This window comes from Lathyrus oleraceus, chromosome 7, assembly GCF_024323335.1.
Source record: "Lathyrus oleraceus cultivar Zhongwan6 chromosome 7, CAAS_Psat_ZW6_1.0, whole genome shotgun sequence".
Lineage (NCBI taxonomy): Eukaryota > Viridiplantae > Streptophyta > Magnoliopsida > Fabales > Fabaceae > Lathyrus > Lathyrus oleraceus.
Window position 1 is genome coordinate 278,103,837 of NC_066585.1, and position 5,814 is coordinate 278,109,650.

Below are 5,814 nucleotides of genomic sequence, written 5' to 3' on the forward strand. Positions count from 1 at the left end.
GAAAAATTTCCAGTTTTCCAAAACAGAAAGTTTGTGCAATCGGTTGTAGGAGTGTGTCAATCGATTGGTTCTCAGCAAAATCTCATATTTTCCAGCTTTGAGTGTGTGACCAATTGATTGGCTTGGAGGAAAAGCCTAGGACCAATCGATTGTCCCTGTCATATTCTCAAAAATCCTTTCTGTAACACTTGGATTCCCACCTGCATAACTTGTTTCTTTTCTAACAGTTAAACGCACTTCTTCTTCCAATAAAATCCATCATACAACTTACTTATGTATCATGGGTTTCAAGTTCATAACCACAACCATAACCAATCATTTAGTCACAACAATCATGAAGAGTATATCAAAGCACTTGTTCATGGAAATCAACATAATCAAGAGAAAACATTCATCATATAGCATGGATTCTTATAATTAACCTATGATTCTACAACCTTAATCTCTAGAAATCTTAGGGTTTCTAACTAGAACCCACCTCAAGAAATAAAAGAGGAGAAGTTGTTGAGGATTAGATGATGATATGAAGATGATGGTGATGATTCCAAGCCCTTGATTTCTCCAAGCTTTTCTTCTTCTTCTTCACTAGCTTGCTTCCTCTTCTTCTATCTTTTTCCCTTTTCTTCTGATAACTTCTACCAATAGATATTTCACAAGGAAAGTGATGTTATAACATGTGGTGGTGAGTGAGCCAAGGGTTAGTAGCAAGTGGCCATGAACATTGTGTGGTTAGAAAGTGGGTAGAAGTGGTAGGAACAAATATCCTAAGTGGCACTATACTTGTATAAAATTGTTCTACTAGAGTTATTGACCCATTATTAGTGTTCCAAAATGTCCCAATTAATATTAATTAAGTCAATCTGAATTCACTATTTATCCTATTTATCCCAACTGATAACTTTTAGAGCACATAGGAACTCAATTGATCTCAATTAATAGGAATTTGGGTATTTAAGGAAATACAGGGTATTACAAACATTGCCATTTTTAAAAGAAAAATGCGAAAGGAAAGGAACCAATTGAATGCAACATGTCTTTTATTAATAATAACTAAAACCTTAAAGAAATGTAGGCCCTATAAGCATTCAACTATGCCTTGGGCAGAGCATAGTGTGAAGGTGGCAAGAAATAGAAGAAATGGGGGTTTGAATTGGGTTTCTAAAAATGAAAGCTTTTTAAAACTAACACAATCAAACCGTAACACGAACAAGAAAAATAACACAATTATTTTTATACGGGTTCGCTGTTAACTAAGCTACCTCCAATCCACCCGCCAAGGTGATTTTGCCTTCTCAATAAGGACTTAATCCACTATAACCAAAACTGATTACATACACACAAAGACAATCTGGCCTTTGTCTTCTTGGGTCTATCTAAGTAAAACCCTAGTGACTCAAGGAATACACTCAAACAAATGAGATTTACTAGAATATGTTTACAATACTATTTCTAAGAAAGCAGAATAACACAAGTTTAGTACAATGAAATTCTCACACAATAACAAATAAAAACCCTATGTGTGTTTCTTTTATCTATACACAATAATATCTAGTTCAGCAAAAAGCGTTGTGTGTATATGTGAAATAGTAGTGTGAATTAGCAACTTATCCAATCTTACAAGTCTCCTTTATATAGGAAATAAAAATATTCGTTGTAGGGTATAATTAGAATAGTGAAATGCATATTTCTCCTTGTATAACGGTTTGAATAATAGGAGACAAAATGGTATAATAGTACAATTCTTAGCCCGAAAAATCAGCGTAGTGGAGGGAAGGTTGATCTTGTACTGTGTACTATTCTCTTGACGTAAAAACTTTTGATCTTATCTTAAAATCTTCAGAGACTTCTTAATAAATGATGTTGAAGTATGCTTAGAAGGATCAAGAGACTAGTTAAGAGAAGCTTTAGAACCTCGATCTTCAGAGTTTTGACATTGTTCCTCAGAACCTGGTCTTTTAGTGTCTTCAAATCTTGTTCTTTAGAATCTTCAGAACATGATAGCACAAAATCTTGAAGGCTTGACACACCTTCAAAGGCTCTTCTATCAGAGTCACAGTCAGAATATTTTAGCACAAACGTTCATCAAAACCGTTGTCTAAGAGCTTTCTAGAACTTGACAATACTTGTAAAGCACTTTGTATCTCTTCCGAGTCAGAGTACGTTGAATCCAAAATCTGATGACGTCACACATCAATTCTTCAGAGTCAGAACCTGTTAGCAAAAGCTACACACTAGAGAAAAACCATTAGGGTGCAACCTTGTTCTATAAGAAGTAATGCATTGTTATCATCAAAACTAAAGTCTAGATGTAGAACCAAATCTTGTTCTTACAATCTCCCCTTTTTTGATGATGACAAAACTATGTATATTAATGAACAATTTTTACTTGGTTTAATTACATAAAAACATCAGAGTGAAGTTTGTAAGCTCCCCCTGAATTTTATATTATTAAAATTATTTTACAGCTTATAATTTCAGAGTTAGGTTTGTAAGCTCCCCCTGAATTTAAGACTTAAAATAATCTTAACACATATAAAATATCTCAATCAACATGAAATAAATAACTTCCCATAAGGAAGAAGACTTGTTACTATGGATGTAGTAAGTTCCCAGAATGTAGAAGCCTGGGTACCGAAGTATTTCATTTCAGAAATGGCTTTGCTTGAGTGTCAGAAAGTCTAGTCAATCAGCCCCATACCAGATCATGATTTTTCCAGAGCTTTCATATGCCTAGTTCTTATCAGAACTTATATAGTTCTGGTTCAGAGCTTTGCCTGATTCAGAACTTGTATGCGTCTGGTTCAATACACATCTGGTTAACTTGAATTGAGTTTAGAACATGTATATGCATAGTTAACTTCAAACTGTCTGGTTAACTATTCAGAACATATGCCTGGTCAACTTGAACATAAATTAGATTAGTTAATGCCTTAAAACCTAAAACATTTGGTTAACATGATGAACTTACTCAAACTTCTAAGAAAAGTTATCAATGTCAAAAATAATGTTAAAGCCATGTTTGGGTTTCAGAGTTAGACATAGGTATATCAAAATCAATCATTCTTCTCCCCCTATGTCATCAATAAAAAATAAATAAAGACAAAGTAAACTAAATAAAATTTTCATTTCATAAAATTGACCAACAAGTACAGAAATGAAAAAAACTTAAACTAAGAAAACACAAGGGTTTAAGAAGGGGGATGGTGGTCTTGATAAGATAGCTCCAAGCATCCCTTCAATCTTCGTTGTCTTTTCAGCTTGAAACTTGGAAATCTCATCTTGCTTGTCCAACCTATCTCTGAATCCAGAGTTCTCAACCTTCAAGTCTTCCAAAGTATTCAAAATGATTTCCTCAGAAACCAAAGTCTTCTTAACCCCAAAAACACTTACAACTTCAAGAGTCATCTAAAAAGTAGCCAAAGTCAAATGTTCTGGTTAAGGATGAGGGATCACTTCTGGAGCAGGAAGAAGAAGCACTGAAGGAACCTTCTGAAGCAAAGGTTTAACGATACCAGAGAATCTGGCATGAAAGCTCCTTTTAGCTTCCTTCAGACACATAAACTCCAACTTTTCAGAGCTAACTTCAATCAAACTTATGAAGTTGTTGATTAGAGCATGTACTTCAGAAACCTTTACGTTAGAAGTGCAAACTTTAGTGAAAGTGTCCAGTCTGGAAACAACCTCACTTTCAAACCGCTAAAACAATTCATCCAGAGGTGTAGGGAGAATGTTAGTTTTAAAGGGTGTTTGGTTAGAATAAAGTTGAGGTGTTTTGTCTGGGAGGGCAATGAGCTTAACATCTGACTCAAAATTAGAGTTATGAGGTTTAGAGTGAGTGGTGAATGTTGGTTGATAGTTTTTAGAAAGAGTTTGTGAGGGAGGGGTTTCTGGTTGAGTGAGTTGGGATAAGATGGAAAGTGGAAAAAGTGGTTGAGGTGTTGGTATGAGAATGAAAGTTAGGATTCAGAGTCTGATGGTGTGGGTGGTGGAATGGTAACATTTGGATTTGTAGTTTGGGGAGTAGAAAATGGGAGGAAGTGAACTTGTTTAAAAGTATGTAAAGGTTCGGAGTGAACTGGTTCAGAAATATGTGAGGGTTGGAAGTGAACTTGTTCAGAATTATGTGGGATGAAGGTAGGTGAAGTGAGGGTGGTTGATGGGATGGATGAAATGTTATAAATAGTAAGCAAGCGAGCTTTAGAAGGAATAAACTTACCAAAAGTAGTTCCAGCAGAAGAAATAGAACCAACATCTATGGTTTCTTTAGTATAAGTATCGAGAGTCTCCCTAGCAGCCTTAAACTTCCCGGATATCCTCTTAGAATGCTTCTTATAAATCTTCCTCTTCTTCTTAGAAGTAGTTTCGGAGTCTGCAAGAATAACACCCGCATGACAGTTCTCAAGAAACCCTATGACAACATCCAGAGGATTTGGCTTTGAGAAGATTGGAAAGTCTTCTAGAGGGATCCTTCTGTTGTAGATGTCTTCCTTACAAATTTCAGCAGGAGGGCTTATCAGTTTAGGAATAATGCCCATATTATTCATACCTTTAGCATTAAACATATTCCCAACCATAGGTTCCAACCCTTTGGTGATATGATCTTCTGTTAGGGAGTCAATCAACTTACTCTCCATTATAATATTAAAATAAGCCTACCAAAAGGAATCCAGTTCTTCATCTTTCTGCTACCTTGTATAGTTTCCTTCACACTGTCCCTTAAGTGTTGAAAGAGAAGTGCAAGAAGGTTCACCTTATTTCCAGTTTCAGCGTAGTACATGACATATTGATGGTCAATGTTGATGTAGTCAGAAGAATTTGTTGACCTTTTGTGATGAACACATCCCAGAAGAATTCTAGCCCAAATCCTCAGATGAGGACAGAGATCCTTGATCTTGCTAGAGTGTTTTCCAGAAATGAAAATCAATTTATAAATCTCAGTCAAGTTAGATTCACTTTCCACCATTTGTTCATATCTTATTCCATACCCATCATGTCCAATGAGTTTGGCGATAAATTTCTCAGAAATGACAATCTTCTTTCGAAACACGAAAGAAGTAACCTAGAAAAGTGAATACTTGGCATGAATCCAGAATTCCTTAACCAGATGATAGAATATTGGACCTTGAAGATGGTTGAATTAATTTTCCCATCCTCTAAATTTAACAGCAGATAAAAGATAAATTCCGTTGTCTTTCATTTTGTCAAATTCGATCAAGAGTTCACAGAGAACATCCAATTTCTCTGTAGGAGTATTCACAATGAGTTCAGGAGAATCATAAGCATCTTCAGTGTGCACAAGTTGATATGAAGCATATTTCGACAAACTGACTTGACGAAGATGAGGGATTTGTGGTTGTTATTGTGATGATGAAGAAGAACCACAAGCAAATCGTTGAGTAGTTGCAATGCTTTATTGTTGAGCTTGTTCTTGTTGAACAGATTGTTGAGAAGCAATTGTTCATGAAGAACAAAGGGTTTTAGGGTTGCAAACAGTTTTGAGCTTAAAGAGAGAGAGTGTAGGTTATGAATGTAGAGAAAGTGTGTGAAGTGGGTTTAAATAGTGGTTTTGCAATCATGAAAAAATCTTGAATAGTACAAAAATATGATGAGGGGTAAAGCGTGAAGATTTTACCTAATCCCAATAAGTTTATTCACCCAACGTGTCACATCAGTAGATCAGAAACAATTTAGTTTTCTAAGACAACTGTCTTTAAAACTGTTCCGCTAATCGAGATTGATTGACAGCTATTAAATGCAAAAACTATTAAGTATCCATAAGACATATTGTTTAACCAAACAAGTTCTGAATGAATA